The following is a 24531-nucleotide window of genomic DNA, read 5'->3' as shown; positions in this document are numbered from 1 at the left end:
CCACAGCATCGGTGGATATCCCCGATCACCTATAGGAATGCTATAACAAACCATATGAAGCAGAGAAATTAATCTTGAAATGTTGTACCAATTAGCCATCCTCAACAGCTCCTGCTTGGAGGCACACACCCACAGAGCAGTTCTGCAGAATAAATGTGCTATTATTCAGAATTTAAAAATTCAGAATTATAGTATTCTCTTTTGTGTTCACATGGAAACAGTAATTCTGAAGTGAGGCTTACAGGGAAAACACGTTTAATCGTCTTTATTTAATTTTGCTTCAGATCTGGGGATAGGGATGTACGTATTTACATCTACCAGAAGAAAACAAACTACAGTTCCTGCTTCTTTTTTATTCGTCTACACTATGGAAGACCACATAATAAGAATCATTTTCACTTTGATTTTCATTCTAGTTTTGAATCAGCAGCTGCTGTCTTGTCTGGGTCCATTTTTATAAAGCACGGTTTGCTTATTGGAGACTTCTTCCCTGCTGAGTTCCACCTCATCTAGAACAAGCACTTCATGGATGGGGTCCTGATGAATCATCTAGATCAGTGGTCCCCAATCCTGGTCCTCAAGGCCCACTATCCTGCAGGTCTTCGATGTCTCCCTGTTGCAGCACACCTGATTCAAATGAATGGCTCATTAGCAGATTTGTGCAGAGCTTGTCACAGAACCATTTAATTTGAATCAGGTGTGTTGCAGCAGGGAGACATCTAAGATCTTCAGGATATTGGGCCTTGAGGACCAGGGTTGGGGACCTCTGATCTAGATTACAACCTGTGAAGTACAGCTGTGCCTGTACTGTATGTGTTACAAGCGACTCATGCAGAAAGCAGCTGAACTCTAGCCATCCATCCATCCATTTTCTTCCGTTTATCCGGAGTTGGGTCACGGGGGCAGCTGCCTAAGCAGGGAAACCCAGACTTCCCTCTCCCCGGCCACTTTCACCAGCTCATTCGGAGGGATCCCGAGGCGTTCCAAGGCCAGCCAAGAGATGTAGTCTGTCCAGCGTGTCCTGGGTCTTCCGGGGCCTCTTTTCGGTGGGACGTGCCTGGAACACTTCACCAGGGAGGCGTCCAGGAGGCATCCTAACCAGATGCCCGAGCCACCTTATCTGGCTCCTCTCGATGTGAAGGAGCAGCGGCTCTACTCTGAGCCCCTCCCAGATCACCTAGCTTCTCACCCTATCTCCAAGGGAGAGCCCGGCCACCCTGGGAAGGAAACTCATTTCGGCCGCTTGTATTCGCGATCTCATTCTTTCGGTCATTACCCACAGCTCATGACCATAGGTGAGGGTAGGAACGTAGATCGACCGGTAAATCGAGACCTTTGCCTTTTGCCTCAGCTCCCTCTTCACCACGACAGACCGATGCAGAGTCCGCACCGATCCACCTGTCCATCTCCCGCTCCATCCTTCCCTCGCTCGTGAACAAGACCCCGAGATACGTGAACTCCTCCACTTGGGGCAGGACCCTATTACAGACCTGGAGAGAGCACTCCACCCTTTTATGGCTGAGGACCATGGTCTCGGACTTGCAGGTGCTGATTCTCATCCCAGCCGCTTCACACTCGGCTGCGAATCGCTCCAGTGAGAGCTGAAGATCACGGCCCGATGAAGCCAGGCACCGGTGACCTTACGGCCACAGCTGCGGCTGGCCGCCTCGACAATAGAGGCACGGAACACAGCCCATTCGGACACAGCCTCACCCGGGACATGGTTGAAGCTCTGCCGGAGATGGGAGTTGAAACTCATTCTGACAGGGGACTCTGCCAGACGTTCCCAGCAGACCCTCACAACACGCATGGGTCTGCCAGGACTGACCGGCATCCTCCCCCACCATCTGAGCCAACTCACCACCAGGTGGTGATCAGTTGACAGCTCCGCCCCTCTCTTCACTCGAGTGTCCAGGACATGCGGCCGCAAGTCCGACGACATGACTACAAAGTCGATCATCGAACTGCGGCCTAGAGTGTCCTGGTGCCAAGTGCACATGTGGACACTCTTATGTCTGAACAAGGTGTTTGTTATGGACAATCCATGGCAAGCACAGAAGTCCAACAACAACTTTCGAGGGCAGTGGTTCCAGAGCCCAAGCCATGCGTCGAGGTGAGTCCAAATATATCTAGCTGGAACCGCTCAACCTCGCGCACCAGCTCAGGCTCCTTCCCCGCCAGAGAGGTGACATTCCATGTCCCTAGAGCTAGCTTTTGCAGCCGAGGATCAGACCGCCAGGGTCCCCGCCTCTGGCAGCCGCCCAGCTCACAATGCACCCGACCCCTATGGCCCCTCCTGCAGGTGGTGAGCCCACGGGAGGAGAGGGCCATGTCTCCCTTTTGGGCTGAGCCGGACCAGGCCCCATGGGCAAAGACCCGGGCACCAGGCGCTCGCCTCCGTGCCCCACCTCCAGGCCTGGCTCTAGAGGGGGGGCCCGATGACCCACGTCCGGGCAAGGGAAACCTTGGTCCTTGTTTTTTTTTTCATCATAAATCAAATCAAATCAAATCAAATTTTATTTATAAAGCGCTTTTCATGCAAAGGCAACACAAAGTGCTTTACATAGTATAAATGAATGCATATTAAAATGAAAAAAGAAAATCACAGAACAAAAACAATAAGCCATTTACACACCCAGTTATGTGACAGATTAAACACCTAACAACCCACCCCCCCTCACCCATCCACACACACACACACACACACAAACTCCTAATATCTGTCTCTGGCTTGGCGCTGCTCATAAGGATCATCTGAGCCGCACTTTGTCTGGTCCCTCCCCTAGACACCTGTTTGCCATGGGTGACCTTACCAGGGGCATGCGCCCCCGACAACATAGCCGCTAGGATCGTCAGGACGCACAAACTCCTCCACCACGATAAGGTGGCGGCTCATGGAGGAGCTGAACTCTAGCAAAACAATTTTTTTTTTTTTTCTGAACTCTAGCAAAACAAAAATTGGAAGATGGACTGGCCAGATCCAACATCATTCCCTAACCTAACCACATACAATAGGATATATCAATGTTTGATGACACCTGTGGTATAAACATAGGAGGACAAATGTCAACCCATTACACCAGGCCTGTATGTGTATTTACATCATTGAGCCATCCATATACATCATTCCAGACCTGGGGTGTATCCTATCCTTCCTTCATACATCATCACCGTTATTATTATGTCACAGGTGTCATCTGTGTTGATATATCCCTACCTACTTTAAAACATCTTATTTCAATGGCTCCCCCTTGCCGTAGCATTTAGTGGCCTCACACAGAGTTGAACTCAGGTCTCCCAAGTGGGAGGCAGAAGCCCCACCAGCTGAGCTAGTCAGTGGCTCCTTTTTCCGTTCTTGATCTGTGTATATATCATCTACAGATAGATGTGTTGCTAAAAATGTTTGCAAGTACAATAGAGAAAAGTGTGACAGTTCTGTGTTTGGTACAACCTATTAGGAATTACAGGTGTTTCTGAGCAATTCAACTCTGATAGGTTATTAGAGACTTGAACTTGGTACTCCTGGACTATAAAGCAGTGAAGTTACCACTACACTAGCCCTCTGCTTCAAAGACTGTTGGAATTATTGCAAATTATGTGCAAAGGGTCAACTGGATGTCACTGTCAAACCTAAGTCACAATTCAAAGAATGGTTTGGCTACCTTAAAGTGCCAGTTTGACCTTTATTATGCTATCATTTTCTGGAAACTTTCTCAATAAAATATTAAGTGGTACCAAATGTGTCATGAACGGAAACAGACATTTTTGATGCCTTGTTTGACTGTTTCTCTCAGGAGAGCAGGAACTAATGTAGGCGTGGGTCTGGCTTAATTTGTTACACAGCTTCTAATGGTCAGTGAGCCCCATTGGCTGGTCACTGTGTATGGAGGTGTGGCTGGACTGCTGGGGTCACTGGACTCTCTCCTCACATGCAGTACTCTGAAAGGAATGCGAGTCACAGTAACCAGTAGCTATTTTACTAGTTTGAGCAGCCGTCTCTCCTTCTACTTTTTTTGTGTAATTTCAAGTATTCAGTCTTAGTCACAACTGTCAGGGCATCGGCTATTTTAAATGAACTGACAGACAGACAAAAAAAATCTTAACCATTTTAGCATATATTTGGTCACTTGTTCCTCCGGTTCACAGAAACACAGCAAACATTGGTTTATGGCAGCAAGTTACCAGCGCATGTATTGGATGTGATGGCAGAGCGCCCTCTGCTGGCTCATAATGCAAATTACTTCTAATAGTTTGGAGCACGCAAGATTTGGGTTAATACATTATCAGTTTATATAATATTTATTTCATACACTTATTTAAAAGGTTTTACTTGGTATAATTCTTACTTTTGATTTTATTTTGGTAACAAAACTATGTTACTATGTACTCATGCAGAAAGCAGCTGTGAAGTATGGCTGTGCCTGTAAGTGTCTCAAGCGACTCATGCAGAAAGTAGCTGTGACGTATAGAAGAGTTCTCGCCACCGGAGAGAGAAGGACTTCAAGGATTGTTGTGACTCTTGTCTACAGTTAAAAAAAATTGGGTTCTGAATACAGAAACATGTGTGTTATCCCAATACAAAGAAAACAGGACATCAAATATTTTCTTTGGAATATTCCTAGTTGCCCTTTCCAGGGTCAGTACTTCCCTCTTGGCCTCTCCCTCTAACAGGTGTAACACAAAGTCCGCTTTCTGAGAGTCTGTAAGTGGTTGAAAACTCAACATAGTCTCTGCCAGGAGTTTCCCTTCTTCAAACTTTGCTTCAGAACCCCCACCACTGAACTGTGCCCAGGGGCCATCCATAAAAAATGGCATCATTGTTACTGAGGGCCCAGCAGCCCTTATATTTGCCTCCTGCATGCTGATCAATTTGCAGTCCAATTTTCTCAGAAATAATGGGGATAAGCAATAACATTGTGCAAAGTGATAATGTTGTAATTTTGAGACCTTTTTCAACTAAAATAATGACAATGCCATATTAATGCAAGTACTCCCCTTCAAAGATCAATAAACTTTCATTTCTAAAAAACATTTTACTCTGGAAATAGAAGAAATTTTAAATAACAAAACAAAAACAACAAATAGAATGGACTCTCAGTCTCATTGACAATGAATGAAAACCAAACACAACCAAAAACAATAAGTATGATGGACGAAAAAGTCTCTGTTCTGTAAACAAAACTGCCCTTCAAAAATATATTAAAACAAATATTAAACATGGGGCTCAGACAGGGAAAACAGGCAAAACTTCCAGCTAGTACCATTGTATTAAAAAAAAAATTAGAAAAAAATATACTGTGCATCACGACGCTCCACTTTTTTCACATATGCCCGGACACCAGCCCAAAAGTAATGCGGCCCACTGGGAATCTTTTCGAACCTCTCGATTAGCCGGCATTGCTCTTGATATGTAGTTTAAAGTGAGAGATTTAGCTCAAGATGGTGAGAAGCGTCATTCAAAAGTGTCAAAAGAGTCTCACGGCTTATGCATGAAAGTGGGCAGCCCTATAAAACAAATGTGGCATACTGGCTCGCACAGGTTCGTGGTTCACCTGCAACATGCTGCTGTCAAGTACGACATGAGAGAGATCACGCCGCAAGAAACGAGAGTGTTCAGTTGAGATACTCCATAGTGAAACCTGTTGTCATACACAGTCTATGCTTAAGTAAGATAGAAAGGGAAAAAAAACAAAAGCAAAATTATCGCGGCCAGCAAACTTATCACGCTCATTTCTTCTTACCTTGCAATTAATTGACTTATTGCTTATCACGACAGGCCTAGAGGCAACGTGGGTCAGTTAGTTAGTCTAATGGAAAGTTGTAGAACATCAGCTTGTCGTCTATTCTAAACTTTCTTCATATAAGCTAACTCACTTTGCTCCCCATATTAGCTCAAATTTCTGAATTAGGTGTGGATTTTATTCATTTTACTGTTTTAGTCAATTAATTAACGCAGGCAAACTATTAGCAAGCTGCTCTGCTAAAAAATATCACACATGTTCCAAACAGAAAGAAGAGCAGCCAAAGTAGATGCCTGCAAGACCCCCTCTCCCCTCTCTCCAGGCGGTGCTTGAGGAAGGAGGTGAGCAGCTGAGTGTTGAATTAATTAAACAGAGCACATTTCTAGTGCAGCAGACTGGGTGACTGCTTTCAATCCAATCAGAGAAATATTTATATTTTCTAGATATCAGAAGATTAACTAGCTACAACCATATAGCATCATATATGTTTTTCCCCAGTAATCTAATCCTTCACCTGTGAGTCTACAGATTTGGAGATAAATTGCATGTGTTGCTACATGAGAGAGACAATGATGTGGAGTATTGGTTGTCAAATCAATTTCCCTTGATATTTTTGGTGAAATCACTGAAAGCACCTTTAAGTAAAACAAAATAGTGGGAGGCCACCAGAAATAATGATTGTGATTCTAGTACAAATGACATTACATCATTGGAGATACTATATAATAGAACAGCTGGATAGAATAAAAAGCTGGACTTCAAGGCCTTGATAAGTGACCTTTCCAGGGAGAAAGATGACTCCCAGGCATTGCTTTGTTGTAAATCTCCACAGTGGTTTGCTTGTGACCGTATTACATTCAGTTCATATAATACAATTTACCATGTGAGGTCCCGCTATTTTCTTGTTTGTGAGCCTACCTAATTTATTTTAGTATTTGTCTCCGATTTTATCTATTTGTTTATTTTTATTCATTAATTTTTTTGTTGCCTCTTTTTCAGTGATATTGTTCAATGGTAACACTCACAATGCAATAAATCATAAAAAAATGAGCGGCCATTTTGTTTTTGGTAGTGCTTTAGCTGAGATTTGATTTGTTTCTCCACAGATTATAAATGCATTTAATTTTCATGGAAGAGATTATTTTGTATTTAAATTATGTATTTTAAGTAATTGATCTTGAGATAATTTATTGTATAAGTATGTAAAAAAGAGAGGTGGGTTTTAAAGTATCTGCCTTGCAGCAAATAACTGAATCTAACAGAACTTCATTGTATTTTTAGTGCTTCCCCTATTAAGGAGCCTAACAGTCTTTCTTTTCACAAATATAGGTATGATTGTCAAAATATCATTAAATTGGCTAATTTTGTGTATTACAATATGAATTTGTTTGTGTGTTGTTTGTCAGGGGGAGGCCCACTTAAGTTTCTTTTCATCACGCCTAAAATCCCTGGCAGCGCCCCTGCCTGTAATTACAGCTTTTACTTTATCAAACGAAAGCTTGGATATTATGTTCTTCGCTAGTTAATGGAGGATTTCATTAGGGGGCAAATTAGAGAAGTTGGAGTTTTCAGCCGAATTTGTAGGGTTCTAAAAATGACAGGAGATTAGCATTTGGGTAATTTTCAGATCATGTCAAAAATAAATAAATAAATAAAAACACTACAGCAGGGGGTATTCCACGTAGCTTGATTAAGGGAAAGCCGGGCTTATCTTGATAAGTCTGGCTCATTTATGAGAGCGTTCCATTCCATCAAGTTCTTTTACAGTCTATGGCTCAAGCTTAGCTCAGCTTAGCTGTGTCTCAAAGGTCTGATAGACTCCCAAATGAAAGTTCCCCCTGGTAGAATGTTGTGCTCCTGCCACTCATTCTTGTATAAAAGCAACACACACACACACAAAAAAAAAAAAACAGCCCCAGGAGTTTTCAGGGGGAGGAACCCCAACAGTAGCAGTGGCCTCTGATGTTGTCTTGGTAGCTACAGTGCAACATATTTACAGCTCAACACATGTTTTGAACAAATACATTTATTTAAAGGTTACCTCCCACTCTGAAATATGTTCTTGTACTTTATTTTAACCTCCTGCAGGTACGCTTTTGACTGCTAAGATTGCTTCTGTTGAGATGTAACTGCAGAATTAATGTAGGTCGCATAGCCATGCACGCACGCACACACACACAATTATATATTGACAAAGCATGCATATTGATTATTGGGTTATTAATAAATTGAGCAGGGCCAGTACATCTTATACAGAGACAATTCAACCTGCTTTATGTAAACTGATTTATAACACAAGAGCAGACCAGAAATAAACCAGGACAGTGAAATCAACACGTAACAATTGACAATGGTATGAAACTTGTGTAACTTACCCATTTAGTCTGTCAGCAATTGTTTGCCATGCAGCATCCCTCACTTTATTAATCACGGCTGTATTACCTTTTCTCATGATGACACTTTTAAAGTCCTCATACGTCTCCATCAGTGATGTGCGGTCAGAAGAGGGCGAAGCAGGTGAGACAGTGTTGGTTGAAAACTCTAAATACTCTAATTTGCCCCCTAATGAAATCCTCCAGTAACTAGCGAAGAACATAATATCCAAATATATTAATAATATAATATTATATATATATATATATATAATATCATAATATCATAATATTCTTTGATAAAGTAAAAGTTGTAATTACATGGGGTAAGACCCACTTGGGATGGTCAAGATTTTGCTCAAGACAATGCAGACAGTTACATATTTTGGCCACCAGGGGGAGCCATTTAGGCAGAAATGCAGAAGCACTCCATATCCCATCATTCACTACACATCTGTCTCACAGTAATGACGGAAGCAACTAGTTTTCTTTTGTGTTTTTAACAGCAGCAGATACAAGTGTTTCCCCTTTTATATGGAATGGATAACTAAGTCTAGACTGGTTGGATGTCAAGTAACGGTAAGTTAAGAGCCATCATTCCTGTTTCTATCCAGATACACACACAAATGATATTTCTGATATGGATAATCTAAATTTAAAAGGTTTGACATTTTTAGAGAGTTTAATAAGTGAACAAAAGTCCTAGTCTAAATTAATATACTATTTATTAAGTATTGACGTTTTTATTAAGTCAAAATACTAGAAAATATCAAATCCAATCAAATTTGATTTATAAAGCACTTTTCATAAATAAGTAAAACAAAGTGCTTTATATAATAAACAATGTTTGCAATTAAAAATCCACACCTACTCTTTCTCTCTCTCACACACACACACACACACACACACACACACACACACACACACACACACACACACACACACACACACACACACACACACACACACACACATACTCAACTCAACTTTATTTTTATAGCCATTTGAAACAACCACAGCTGAAACAAAGTGCTGTACATAAATGGACAAAGCAACACATTAAAAAATACAAGAATCAACAGGGAAATAAATAATATGATAAAATATAATAAAATAATTGTTCATTGTTTTTGAAACAGTTTTAAAACAATAAGCAATTTTAAAAGAATAAACTAATTAAAAACAAACTAAACCAATAAATTAAACAAAACACAGCACACTATACAGGAACAGTCTCATACTGGGCTGAAAGTCAAAGAATAAAAATGGGTTTTAAGATGAGTTTTAAAAATAGACAATGAAGAAGCTTGTCTAATGTGGAGAGGGAGCTCATTCCACAGTTTTGGACCAGCAACTGAAAAAGCTCGGTCCCCTCTGAGCTTCCGTTTGGACCTCTGTACGTCCAGGAGCAGCAGGTCAGCTGACCTGAGGCACCAAGCAGGAGCATAGGGGTGGAGTAGCTCAGAGAGGTAAGGAGGGGCCAGACCATTTAAAGATTTATAAACAAATAAAAGAATCTTAAAATTAACTCTGTAGTGCACACACATGCAAATACCCCACCCCATCCCCATCTCTAAACATAATAATATGTTAAGAGAGGCACTCGTTAACAGAAAATAGAACCACAACTAATAAAACATGATATATGCTGCAGGAAAGTCAATACAAACTATTTGACCTTTAAAGATGTTACATAGCAGAAGTGCTTTTTTTTGTTAATAGAACAAAAACACATTACTTTAAAGAATAGTGGCTTTAAAGACACGTGAAGATGTTAAATGAATTATTGCCTGAAGTCAAAAACCTTTGTTTTCATAGTGGTAAGACAAGTCATGAACGTGATATTTGTGTAATGAATGTCATGGAACATGTTTGGTTTGCTTACTTCCTTGCAAGCACACACTTGTTAATCGTTGTCTTCCTATTTAACCTACTTGTGTACATGCAAATCAGATATAATGGCAGCTGAACAAAAATTAGGGGATTTCAAATTGTCTAATACTAAAGGTGTGTTCTTCCCTCAAGATGACAGCTTGATGATATGTGAACTGGCACAAAGATGACAACTTGAAAAGGCTGCAAAAGTCATAAGTCACACCTTATTTCTCTGTCAGGAAAATGAGAAATATGAGCTGCAATAAATGGAAAACAAAGTTTGTAAAATTCTAACAAACTGAGCAGATTCATTTTTACAGATTCCTCAGGAATAGTTCTCTATGCTTCTTGAAGGACTTTCCAAAGCTCTTTTTTTGTATGTTTGCTGTCTTGTTCTGTTCTTTATCAAGATGATCCCACACAGCTTCAATAACCGGTCTCTCAGCAGGATTTCTCCCCTTATAACGCCTGCTGCCACTGATTTTCAGTTCAGTTCTTGTGTCATTTGGGATGCCTCGGCCGTTTCTTTCTGTATCCTTAAGAAGGACATCTTGGCAGCCACCCTTCCACGAAGACCATATCTGATGAGGCAGGTCAAAAGAAGCATCTCTCTGGCCTTGTTTCAGATCTTTCTTGCATTTCCTTTTTTAAAGGACACTTTTATTCAGATAATGTTCATCTGCTGTTGACAGTTGTTAGTCCTGCACCTCTTCTTATGCCCTTCACTTGCCCAGTGTACAGACATTTTTCATAAAAGCATTTAAAGGAATTGGAAAAAATTGTCCTTTTGATAGATACATAATAACAAAGTGCATAAAGATCTTATTTAAAATGTTCTTTGCTAAATTGTTTGTCATGTTAAGACAACACTGGCTCATCCTAGAGTTGGGTGCTTTTTTCATCCTTAAAAGATTTAAAGGTTAATTTGAAGTGGAGTAAAAAATAAAAAAAAAAAACCCAGAAATGATCAGGTACAAGAACTAGACTGGAAAAGAAGTGGAAAAAAACAGCTAATGTCCAAAGGTCTATTTTGAAAGACCTTCAGGAAACATGGAGAACTATTGCTTAAGGCTACTTTTAAAAGATAAGGAAATCTTGTTTAGCTCAAGAGTTTTGAAGACTGAAGATGTCATATTATAAAAATATATCATAAGGTGGAATGTAAATGTTTCTGCAGTGCTGTGGGTTGTTGTGTAATTTAAGTCTGGGCTCTGCGTTTGCATCGATGTGTGCTCTGCATATATCCCAATGTGCCCTTTTACCTTCTTTTTGTCCCTGCTGCAGCAAGCTGCAGACATGACTGTGGCTGCTGGTCAGGTCAGAATGCTCGTGTGTGTGTGTGTGTGTGTGTGTGTCAGCAGGAGCGGGGCTGTGGCACACTCCCACAGAAAAGGCAGGGGGTGGCTGGATGACGTTTGGCCTGGCAGCTGGGAACTGCTCTGTGTCTTTGTTCCTCTGTGACCCTGCTGACCCGGCACTCGCCCTGATGTCATACACACACTTTCACACACCTGCACATAGTCACATGACTCCATATGTGCACATACACACGTGCACAAGCGTAGATGTTTGCTAAAGCACACCAGCACACACACACACACACACAATGTTCAATAGGCCAAGTCCTCGGGGGATGATCTATCATGACTTAATCAGAGAACTGTGAATGTAAGTGTGTGTGAATGTGTGTGTCTGCCTAACTATATGTAAAATTCAGAAAGTTTTGCACCAGAGCTACAAATGAATTCCTCATGTATGCTTGTATTTCTTCGGATTATATTATCAAAATCCATCCAAAGATAAATGATATTTTTCTTTACACTGTTGTGAAAACTGCCAGTTTTTTGAGTGTTGTCACAAAATTTTCAATGTTCTAATACAAAAAAATATTGTTCTCCAGGAAGCTCGGTGGCATTGTAATATCTGGAACATGAATTAATCATCTGAATGATCTTAAGTTTAAAATGTTTTTGATTCTTCTTTTTAAACGTTGGAAGAGGGAAACTGAGTATTATATTTAACACAGTTAGCAAATAAAAAATGATAATTTACTTAGATTTATTTCAGAAACCATAGCTGTACACATTTCAGACCAAAATAATTCAGTTTCTCAGCATCTTTATAATAAGCCATGTGTGTCAAAGGCTTCGTTTTAGGTTAAACCTGAATTTTAAATATATCGAAACAGTGGAAAGTGATGAAATATCACGTTATTTTAAAAAGAATAATTCAGCTATTTAAAACCTGAGAATCCTCAATTGGGGGATGCTGAGAACAGATGGTGCCAAATTTTGCTGAAGTGGCCCTCGCTTGATTTATCTGTACCAAAACCTTGTTGGCCTTTGCAGAGAAAATGCTTACATACTATGTTATGATTTAATAGAGTTTTATTGTTACAGCCACATCACTCCAAACAGAAATTCTATTCTGTTCTATTCTATTCTATTCTATTCTACAGTCATTTAGCAGACGCTTTTATCCAATCCAATTTCATCCTGAAAGTGTTTGCTATTTCTATAGGCAAGCCTGAAACTTTTTCAGTTGTGCTATGGGCCATCTTCATTTATTCTTTGACAGTATCACATTTACTGATATTTACACATATTAACAAATATCCCCAAATTTTCCCTGTTGCTATGACTCTGTTTCAGTAGACCTTGTGTTGCAGAGGTATATTCAATTCATTATGGGTATGGCATTTTTGAGGCCCAAAAAATAATCACAGGGCTTAGATGCATTTGTTTGTTTTGTATGGATGTCCTAATAAATATCTTATGACGGGCTGTTTACATGTGATTATCTTTGCAGTCTTGCTTGGTGTTTATGGACGCCATAGTCCTCTGCCTTCAAGGATGCCTTTATTTTTTCTCTAAACTCCATCATCGAGGAAGGCCTTCTTTGTGACACTTAAAAACCGCTTCCCCTTGGTGAAACTACAGCAAAACCATAAAAGTCTGAGCTCTATGAATTCAGGTCGATCTGTACACATACCTGTTGCTGCTTCTTACTTCTTTCTGCTCACTTTTATATTATCTCTTCAATCTCTTTGCATTTTTCCTTTTTCTTTGGACAAGAATAAAAGTGATAAATGTTTTATTTTTTAATAAATTGTTGAGTAAAGTTAATAATATCGTATTAGTAGTGAAATTATCAACATTTGAAACAATAATTAGATAACAAACACTTACTTTGTTGTTGCATACCAAACCCAAGTGTTAAAGATGACCGGAAGGTTTATTTCCACAAATATTAAGATTCAGTATAGACACTGAGAAACGGTAGAGCAGGCAGTTAAAGGGTTACTTCCCATTCATTCAGCCATGTTGAAGAGCAACATTTAATCGAATCAGAAGCAGATGCCTTTTGCATCCTGTTAACTTGCACACATGTTAACACAGATAAAGCCTGGCCCTCATTCCTTGTTATACTTAAACATAATTATTATTTTTTTTAGTGTTTTCTGGAAAAAGCAATTTAGAATTTTACTGTTCTAATTTTAAATATTTTGACCAAGTTAATGTAGAGGAGTAATTGGTCTGAGTTATGTAGTAAATTTCAGCAGTGTGTGTGTGTGTGTGTGTGTGTGTGTGTGTGTGTGTTGCTTTGTGTGGCTGTAGAACCGCTCCATCACCATTACACCAAAGACAAGCCTGCAGGAAAGAGCAGGTGGTGTGTATGTGATTGTGTGTATGTGTGTGTGTGTGTGTGTGTGTGTGTGTGTGTGTGTGTGTGTGTGTGTGTGTGTGTGTGTGTGTGTGTGTGTGTGTGTGTGTGTGTGTGTGCCTTCTTGCCTCCTAAAGTGACCCAAAGGGCACCGGCCCTAAGGCCAACCTTTTGTCCCTTGATAGTCCTTGGTGACCTGGTCCCATCCCCCTCTACTCACACACACCATCATGAGGTCTGGTGTGGTCTGTTTGATTTTGCTCTTCATAGGTAGGAGCATGTGTAGAGGCTGTTAGTATGGTATTATTCCTGTAAAGTGTGTGTGTGGTTGATACCAGCTGGACAGGCTCTTGCTCTCCCTGTATCCACCCCTCGGGCCTTGTTAAGGGATGGAGTAATCCTTGCTGCCGGGGTCAGTGTTTATCCAGCAGGCTGATTGAAGGTCTGCTGGACCTCCTGCTCCTGCTGTTTCTTCACTGATTCACACTCATTCATCGCCCTGCCTGGATTATCCCTACACCTCCTCTTTCTGACATTATTTCTTGTTGTTTTGGGGTTTTTTTTCTTTTATTTGTTTTCTTTTTTTCAGCTCTTTTATCTTATTGTATAAAATGTTGCACAAAACTTTTACTGTATTCAAGCATTTTAAAAGAGGATGATGAGCTGTGGAGTTTGGAAAGGAGGCTGATCCTTTGCGCATGGCAGGATTTGTTATGATGACATTAGTGCCAATTCAGCTCTGAGTCTTTATTGAGTAGATTTATCATTTCAAACATGGTAAATGTAGACTTATGAAATAAACTAAAGGGCTCTATATGTTTTGTCATTATCCATTAGGGATAATAATTCTTCAGTTGCTAATATTAGTGCACTTATATCAAGTTATACATGAAACTTTATATTTTGGCCATAATTTTGTGGCTATTTTATGAAATGTTCAACTGAAAGACATCTTCATAGTAAAAAGTGAAATATGAACAAGATAGAAATTCATTGTTTTACTGCTGATGAACGCTGCAAGTCTTTTTAAAGTAATTTCTATTTCTGTGTGTGTGCAGGGGAGGGATAGAGAATAGGATGCTGAGATTGGTACTACCAGGCAGGAGGCCTAGAAGAAGACCAAAGAGGAGATTAATGGAAATAGCAAACAGGACATGAAGCTAGTTGGTGTAAGAAAAGAGGATGCAGAGAATAGGGTTAGCTAGGGGCAGGTAATCAGCTGTAGTGTCCTCTGAACAGAACAGCCAAAAAGTAAAATGTTTCACAGAGAGGTTTCTTTTAACATGTTATTTTTTGCCGACTGGGTTTGAATTTTCTTTCAGCAAGCCAGAAAACAGGCATTTTTAAGCACATCATGAAAGTGTCAGTGATCTATAGTATGCCCTACGCTATACTGTTGCTGTTTTGTTTCCGCTTGGATTTCCACCAGCTCTTCCAGTTCATCCATACGATCTAAACCCCGGCATATGGGGTTGTTTTGGGAAATTGTCAGTTTTTATGTTTCATTATTAATTGTTTTTAAAGAAATTGTTTAAATAAAATGTCACTTTTATGGTAATCCACCTGCCAAAGTGCATTTTATTTGAACCTACCCTTTTTAGGTTTATTAGGGGTCTTAACTCCCCAGTTGGGTTGTCACCCTCTTCTTTTTTGTACAGAAGTTATTGCTTTATTCGCCTTACCAACACCGCCATAAGTTAATCAAGAAAGAAAGACAGGCAACGACCTGACATGATCTGGCGTGTCTGCAGCCCGGTGACTGAGTTTCCGTTGCCACGATTACCAACTACTGTTTAGTCAGTGCAATAATTTACAACAAGAAGTCTATTTGACCAGATCTTCTTTTATAGGTGTCCAATATTACTTTTTAATGGACACCCTCCAGCCAGTCAGAATCGAGTATTCACCCAGACCATGGTATGATTAAAAATATTAAACATGCAACTTCTTTTGGATGTACTTTACATTTAAGTGAAAAATAAAATTAAATTAAAAAATACATATAAAACATGGTTCAGATGATAAACAAATCCTGCTTGACACTGTTGTCTGTAACTATGTCACCAAACTCTTTCAACATATAAGTACAGAGGTTTTGGCCAGTTAAAGTTGATAATTACTCTTTTCCTGACCGATTTGGGACATAAATTAGTTTCCTCACCAACGGACTCGAGTGAGACTTGAATACAGCTGAAAATTGACATTTTCACTTTGAATAATTCAAAACTAATTTAACAGTACAAAAAACTATGGTTTTAGGACAGTACAGCAGGTCTACCAAATTGTGCCAACACATATAGGACACAACAAATACTTTTTGTCCTCGTATTTCAGTAAATATGCCCTGATTGAAACCATAGAAAAAGGGAAAGGTAAGTTTATTTGTGTGAAACAATTCAGTGACAGGCTGATTCAAAGTGCTTTACATAAAAAGAGGATGAAAAAAGAACATAATATAAAAAATAGTATTTAAAACATGATTAAGTTTAAAATTTAAGTTTAAAAGAGACAGATGCAGATCTGGACTTCTAGATAAAAACTATTGAAATGCAGCAGAGAACAGGTGGGCCTTTAACGTGCATTTAAATAAATTGAATGTTTCAGCTGATCTGAGGCTTTCTGGGAGTTTGTTCCAGACATGTGGAGCATAGAAGCTGAAAGCAGCTTCTCCATGTCTGGTTCTGACTCTGGGAACTGATAACAGACTGGATACAGGTGACCTGAGGGGTCAGGTAGGTCACGGATGTATTTTGGTCCTAAACCATTCAGAGCTTTATAGACCAGCAGCAGAACTTTAAAGTCTGTCCTCTGACAGGCAGCCAGTGTAAAGACCTCAGAGCTGGACTGATGTGGTCCACTTTCTTGGTCTTAGTGAGGACTCGAGCAGCAGTGTTCTGAATAAGCTGCAGTTGTCTAAATGATCTGTAAAAACACTGTTACAATAATCAAGCCGACTAAAGATGAAAGCATGGACTAGTTTTTCCAGGTCCTGCTGAGACATCAGATCTTTTACTCTTGATATATTCTTAAGGTGATAGTAGGCTAAATTTGTGATTCCTTTAATGTGTTTTTCCATATGTTTCTTCTTGTGTTTGGTTTAGAGATTCTGCTTGGGCGAAACAAAACTGCTCTGGTTTATCCTGTGTAAACACTCAGCACTGCTGAGCCGCAGTTGACAGGCTTGGTAAGGTGCAGGCAGGCAGGCAGTCGGGAGTAGGACACCTGTTCATCCTGCGACTACAAGCAGATGGTGCACATGGCTCCTGGTCCCTGAGGGGAAAACCTGTCAGCTGAGCCCCAATTAGAGAGTCACTGCAAGTCAGAATATAGCTGGGGGGTTGGGATGGGTGATGGAGGCTTGAGAGGAAACCAATATCAGTCTACAAGTAAAACAACTGTACTATGATGAGTCAACAAATAGATCTGTTTAATCCAAATCCATTTCATTTTAATTTCTACGTGATTTTTCTTATTTGATTATTTACACATTCACATAAACACACAACCCACACTTAAATAAAGTTGGGTTTCTCTATAAATGGCCTCAATGTTTTGAGTTATTTCATTCTTATAGCTGGACAAAATTTACTCATGTGATGTTGAATATATAAAGAGATGTCTGATGTGGGGGATATTCTTTGTAGTTTTTTTCTTTTTTTACTTTTTGCCTATTGAAGAGTTGTGCTTAATTAAGTTTATCAGTGTATGTTTCACAATGTGAGAGAAGTTTTTAAAAGCTCTGATTTAATTTGCCACAGAAGGCATCATCATACTCCAAATAATCAGATTAATGACCTTATGTTAACATGTGAAAAAAGGCAACCATGGTATACTTTTTATAACCTACAGTAAGTTTTCTCATATCATTAAATTTACTCATGTGTTCAAACAAAATTTACAGCATATTTTGAATATTGTAAATATACCAATAATTGCTACTGTTTGTTTTTTTTTGTTTGTTTTTTTGTTTTTTTGTTTTTTGTTTTTTGTTTTTCTTTTAATTTTTCAGCGAAAGAAAACTGAATACTTTGAGTTTCTGTCCAATTTTACACTACCTGGTAGTAAGATAGTAGTAGTTAAAGCCTGTGTCGCAGTTGTGTTTAGTAAGCTGAACCGGTTTTGACACATACTGTGGTGGACTGAAATTTTATAATCAAACTATTGACATTTACAGTGAAAAGTGTAAGTACTAAATCCTGAGAGACAAATGCTGCATTTAAATACTAAAGTCAGAAACAGGTTTGAAAGATCTGGGCTTTCCATGTAGGACAGGCTAGCAGCTTTGTGAGGGGGAATGAATAATGTTTTCAGTATTGTTCACTGAACAATTATTGAATTGAAACCTTACAGTTTTATTCTTAACCACAAAGCATGACGGGCAGGGCAGCAGGAAGTCTGAATTAAAAACAAAATGACAATAAACTGTCTCTCTGTTGGTGTGCATGTGTTACACTTTTAGACTGAACTCAAAACTATTAAGGCGGAAAGAAACAAAGGAGAAATGGAAAGTGAGATGGAAAAATAGTAAATGTGATCTTTGAGTGCCACTTCCCACACATTAGCTTTCTCTCAGACATTGTGGGTTCAGCTGTAATATCTTCATCTCTGTAATGTCAGATGGTGATGTGTATGTCAAACTGTAAAAATGACATGCTTTATGAGAAAAGAGGATGTTACAGTTGTAATTTAATATCTGTTTTGTTTTAAAAACTTTAATATAATGAAATTCAATCTGTTTTTGCATAATTTTGCTTTATATGGCCCAATCAAAGGCTGTAAAATAAGACTATTGAGCCCCTGGTAGTGGCAAAACACATATATTACATATATATATACATATATATAAACTATATTGTCCCAAAGCGAGTTTACATGTCTCTTAGATATGCCTAGGATGGGTAGTAATGCTAAATATTCTCGCTAATGCACAGCACATAAACCAGTAGTTCAGGAACCTGGAGAAGCTAATTCCTAGCTTCTTCTTGTTGTATATAGACAGCGGATGCATCTAAACCACGGGTGTCCCGCTTCGGTCTATGGACACCCAACTATGGTGAGGGCTTGTTTTGTTTTTAAACTACCACCAGGACACACCACTGCAAAATGATGTCAGTTGGCGCCAGCCTGGAAACAAAAACTGCCCACGTCTCTGATGTCTCCGGGCAGTGCCAGTTCAACAACATTTCAGGGAATAGGCTTATTTTAATCTAATTTTCACAGCAGTAAGTTATCATTAATTGTATGTGAAGGTGGAGTGATTGGTAACTCTAATTTGCATTCCTTTTTTCCTTTTTCACTTACTTCACTGTACGCTGTGTTTTCCAGTAGATTAATAGTGTCATCTGTAATATTTAGACATTTGTTTTTTTTGTTTTTTTTGGTTTTTTTTTGGCAGGATAAAATAAGGGGCAGTGTGGCTCAGTGGATAGAGTGGTCGTCGAGTAGCCTGATGGTTGCTGGTTCGATCCCTGGCCTGTCGAGGTGTCCCTGAGCAAGACACCGAATCCCAAAATTGCTCCTGATGGGTCGTGTTTAGCACCTTGCATGGCAGCTTCCGCCATCAGTGTGTGAATGGGTGAATGTGATGTACAATGTAAAGCGCTTTGGATATCATCCCAAGTACAGTGAAGAGCTTTATAAATACAGACAATTTACCAAGTCCATGTATATGCAAGTTTTTAAATATTACATGTAAAATATATATTATTTAAATTATTGTGTGTGTTGGCGGACTGTGGGTTTCATATTAGAGACAGTGCTGGACTGAATTTTTGTTTAGTCCATCTCTCTCTTTTGTCCAGAGAATATTTTGTATATCAGTAACTAACAGATTGTAGTAAAGTAACACTCTTGAAATATATTTTGAATCAGTGAGACTTTCTTGTTAGATAAAGATTAAATAAAATAATTCATATAATTTCCTGTCATGCTTTGTTTTGCCTGTGTAACATCTATTTGAATTCTAGTGAAGTTAATTAAACAATGAAATAAACTTTGATAATTTAGGTAAAACTAAAAGGATAGTCTAAAAAAAGAACCAAAACATGAAAATTTGTGATATTAATATGGTTAAATTTAAGCTAAAGATTAAGTGGTATTTAGTGCTGAAGCTTCAGATTGCAGCCAAAAATACAAATAGGTCTACTCCTCTAAAACCACTGTGGCTACTGTGGAAATAAGATGTGCTGCATAATTCTCATGTTTGTGGGATTCTAAAATACAGTAAACAAATTTTATTATGTTTTATTAATATACATTAAAACTTTTATTTTTTCTTACTTGTTCTGTCCGGCATCGTAGCAAGCAGAATGATGGTCTGGCTGCTGTGTTGTGCTGAACTGCTTTGCCATGGGAAGCTTTTTGGGTATAAGGCTATACACTGAAACTTTAACATTTTAAAGATGGATCTTGACATTTCTAAACATCACTTGGTTTTTAATGCAGTGTTAATATATGTTGTATATTAATATTAACGTAGTGTTTCTTTCAGGATTAATATATATTATTATGTTAATAAAATACTTAAGGTAATATCAGCACTAAGCTGAAGAGAATTTTTGTTTTGCCAACCTGCTGAAAAATAATGAACTCCTCTTTTTCAAAGAAGAAAGCTTGATATTTGGAACTGTTTAAGTCCAGCTTGATAGGTAGTCATTCTCTGCTTCTGACCTCCCTTGATTCTAAAACTAATACCCCTCCTCAGAAGCCCAGGCCTTTGAAAAGGTTCCACTATGTTGTCAAAGGAGGATCCAAACAATAAAGATCTGCTTTGGAGTTCTCACATCCAACTCTTTTACCTCCTTAGTTTCAACACTTTCTCATTTCAGAGCTTTCCACTCCACCTGCTAACTTTTCATCACAAACACACTCTCACATATACATCCTGACACCCTATTTTGGGAGCACACACTACCTTTAATATAATTCTCTCATTGTGTGAGTGAAGCTCCCCCCCCACCCCCCACATTGTGACACAAAGGGGTCGAAGGCAGCAGCCGTCTTCAGTGGGCCAGGTGCACCGCAGAGCTCAGTTCTGAGTCTTCTGGGGTTTTTTTTTCCTCATGTATCTGTATCTGTGTGTGTGAGTGTGTGTGTGTGTGTGTATAATGATCCTAAGCATGGTGTGTCTGTGTGCAGCTGCCTACCGTGGGCCCTCCTTTGTGTACCCCTCCCCACCATCGTCACCTCACGCCCTCTTGTCTATTCATGGTTTGAGCTGGCGGATGGGCTGCTGATGTGTGTTTGTGTGTATGTGTTTATGAGGTTTAAGTGGGGAGGGTGGAAAGGGGGTGGAGTTATTTTGCCATATCTTAGTGTCACTTTTTTCATTGGTGGAGAGGTGTGTGAGTGGAGTGTGTATGGAACGAAGTTTTAGTGAAGACAGGGAAGTGAGAGGTGTGTGTTTGTTGTCAGATTTCTGCCTTCGTATTGGTCCGAGGAGCAGTGTGGGGAGAGGATAGTAAATGAGTTACGCTCCATCTGTTGTCAGTCACACTGATGAACCTGCAGCTTCGGGACACTTCACTCTGCTTCTCCGCCAAAAGGGACGACAAACAATTTGAAGCTATACTCGAAGAGGAATCTTATTCTGTGTAGCCCCCACTTGGATTTAGTTTACTTTCTCCAGCTCTCCAGTGGATACAAAGATTTACTTTATTTTTCCCTTTAAAAAGGACTTAATTTACTTAATTTGCCACCACCACTGAAGGGAAATTAGTTTCTTCCAACTTTAAGTTTTGCTGCTGCAAGAGAGAAATTGTGGGAGCTGGCCTTTAGGCTCCTGTACCATTTCTGTTGGAACTGTGTTGGTGAGTGGTTTTCATTTCCTTTGTTGTTTACCTTGAATTAGCTTAGATTTAGCATGTTATATTACTCAAAAACATATTGTATGCACTATTAAATTACTAATATGTGTACTGGGTGCAATACTGCCACTTCCAGTGAATCACAGTGAATTTTACCTCTGTTGTCTTTTTTTATTCCATTTAAAAGTTGCTGTTTATTTATTAGTAAAAGACTCAAGTAGTTGACAACTGTTTTCAACTACTCTGACCTACATATTCTCAATAAAAAATATTTACTGAGACATATTGTTCACAATTTAAATTAATGTATACTATAAAACTTTTTTTAGGGGTTATTAACCAGGGCTTCTCAGGGGGATTCCTTGGGGTTTCCCTCTCAACATGCAGAATAGGTCCATTTCTCTCTAATAAACACACCAGTCACAAGTCTGGATACACTTTGCCATTAAAATCTAATGGCACAGTGTGTCCAAACTTGTGACTGGTACTCTATCTAACTATATGAAGTAGCTCAATTTCTCTCCAGCACAATTACAGAATTGTGAATAATAATAAGAGCAGAACAGAAATGACTCATTTCTCCACAAATGATGGTCTGTGACCCTTTTGATATTGGTTATGGTTAGCAACTTTGAGGCACAGCTAGGCATTGCTGTCTGCACACTTCAGGGATAGAAGTGAGTACCACCCTCACTCCCCTTACCACGAAGGCCGCGCGACAGACAGACAGTGGTGATATGTATCACTGAGGATGAATCTGGGCACCACCAGTTGCAGGAGAGAGGTAGGGGAGGGCAGAGGAGGAGGATGCTTTTATGGAGGTCCCCTGTGGCTTCAGCAGGCATCTGTTGCCCCCCCACCCCCCTTCCTCTGCCCCTGTATACCACCCCTACTCCCCCTCTACACCCATTCTCTGCACCCCCTTTGTCCCCCTCCCAGCCGGTCACTGGTGTGGCAGACTGGCTCACCGCCAGGCTCAGCCAGCAAATGGCAGCCGTGCGGCAGTCTGCCCTAGGGACTGGTCAGGGTCTGACCTCAAGGGAGCTCATCCTTCCACACACAGCCCCAAGGGGGCTAACCCTGGATCATGACACATGCAGAGAAACATGGAGTGCAGAGGAGTGCAGGCAGGATGGGTCACTGAGGTGGAGGCTGCAGCATCTGCTCACTGTGGATGGACTCATGGTTGCCCTCCAAGGCAACATATTATATTATATTATATTATATTATATTATATTATATTATATTATATTATATTATATTATATTATATTATATTATATAAATATTTCTGTATAAAATGTCAGCTCTAATGGAATGTAAATAAACTTTATGTTCAGCTGTAAAATATGGCATCACAATCATCAGAAGGGCTGATGTTATTTGTATTAAACTTTCTCCATCCTATTTGGTATAAACAAGAAACAGAACAAAGTTCAGTCTTTATACTTGTCATAAACCTTTAAAAAAAATGTATTTTATATTATTTTCTACTGCTGACAAAGTCTGTAAGGATTGTTTAATATTAAAAGTCAAATAAAATGCTACACACTGAGAATACGAATGAATAAATTTCACCTTTCTTTATGAGTCTAACTTAGAGAAAAGGTTTTTGCTTCTTCTCATTCACAAGTTTTTTGTTCCTTAAGTATTTATTAGTGTGCAGTGTGGTGTTCTGTCCACGGCATTCTTCGATTTACTAAGACTAAACACATTTTTCTCACATACATTTCACAACTAACTTTTTTTTCCACTTGCTGTGTCACTGTCATTTCTGCTGACTCCTCAAAGATTGTGTCTGTGACTGATGCTGCTCTGTCTGCTGCATTACCAAGTGATGTCGTGCATGTGTGTTTTGGGGGTGAACGGGTTTAAAGGCCCCCAGTCTCCGTCTGTGCATGCTGCTCGGGCCTGAGAGAACAATGCTCCCGTCACAGGGGGACAGATTGGGTGGCAGCTGCATTGTTGGAGGACGGCAAGCCAGACACACTTCTTACCCACCCACCCCCCCTAATACACACAAACTCACTCTCCCTCCTTCCCTTTGTACCTCTTTTGTTGTTGGCGAACTAAATTATTCCAGCTCTCTTGTGGCATTCAGAATGACAAACAGTGGCGCGGCAGATTAGACGTCGGGGGTCGGGACATTAGGAGGCCCCTGCTTTCCGGTGCCTTAGCCTGCAATCCAGGAGATTCCTCATTAGAACTGTGGATGATGGAGGATATTAACTCTAATTTAAATGGCATCAAAAGTTGACCATACTGTATTTTGAAGTTCAAACAGCCCCCTATGTGAAGTTTCAGCTATATATTGATGTTTTTCTATTTGTGCAGCCTTTCTTCCTCTGTCTGCCTCTTATTTCTTGCTCTCAAGGTTTTTTTATTTTTATTAACCAGGACAGTCATCTATGGATGAGATTGTGGGAATTTCTGCACTGAAGTGTCATTCGAAGTTTACAAAGTTCTAGTTTAACTGAATAATGTGTTTTCTTAGGTATACCTACAGTTTTTATTACAGTGACCTTCCTCAAGATAGCATCTGTTACTGTACTATGATACCTAGTGGTATTTTTAGGATCGCACATTATACCTTTAAAGCAATTTTATGAAATCCTGAATTTATTTGTATGCTTAGGGACTCTTACTCTTTGATATGGTGGGGATCTTTAAACTGGTGTCCCCTACTACAGGTGGCAGGAAGTATTGCATGAATAGGGTGCACCATAGCGCTCAATTTTAAATACACATATTTATATGGATTGACCTTTCTATCTATCCTCTGTGTAACAACACTGCTTGGCTAGCCCTGGATATTTAAACAGCTCGGTTAGAGATAGAAAAAGTTGTAGTCAGGGCTAAAATAATGCCACCATCATGCTAACGCACAGTGTTTTGACACGTCAACACAGCAACATATCATTATGGTCACTTTTTTCTCTTCCTGGCTCAGTTAGGGACAGGGGTATCCAAAGTCAGTCCTCAAGGACCACTGTCCTCCAGGTTTTGGATGTTTCCTGCTGCAGTACACCTAAATCATGTTGATGGGTCAACATGCTTGGGCAGACCTTGACAACAA

The 24531-nt window shown here is 39.7% G+C and overlaps 1 protein-coding gene across 2 annotated transcripts in view; it reads left to right on the top strand.

The window, feature by feature from the left end:
• Nucleotides 1-8669: 8669 nt before the first annotated feature.
• The window catches only part of LOC121650029 (probable ribonuclease ZC3H12C), a 29583-nt gene continuing 13721 nt past the window's right edge, over nucleotides 8670-24531 (top strand). The window contains exon 1 of one of the 2 annotated variants that reach the window (XM_042001281.1): nucleotides 8670-8692. The gene's annotated coding sequence lies outside the window, so the exon portion shown is untranslated. Of the gene's footprint in view, nucleotides 8693-21357; nucleotides 21460-24531 lie in introns of those variants that run through there. The other variant, XM_042001280.1, reaches the window with a different exon arrangement.

The sequence above is a fragment of the Melanotaenia boesemani genome, chromosome 12 (assembly GCF_017639745.1).
Source record: "Melanotaenia boesemani isolate fMelBoe1 chromosome 12, fMelBoe1.pri, whole genome shotgun sequence".
Taxonomy (NCBI): domain Eukaryota; kingdom Metazoa; phylum Chordata; class Actinopteri; order Atheriniformes; family Melanotaeniidae; genus Melanotaenia; species Melanotaenia boesemani.
This window is presented reverse-complemented; position numbering and strand designations above follow the sequence as displayed.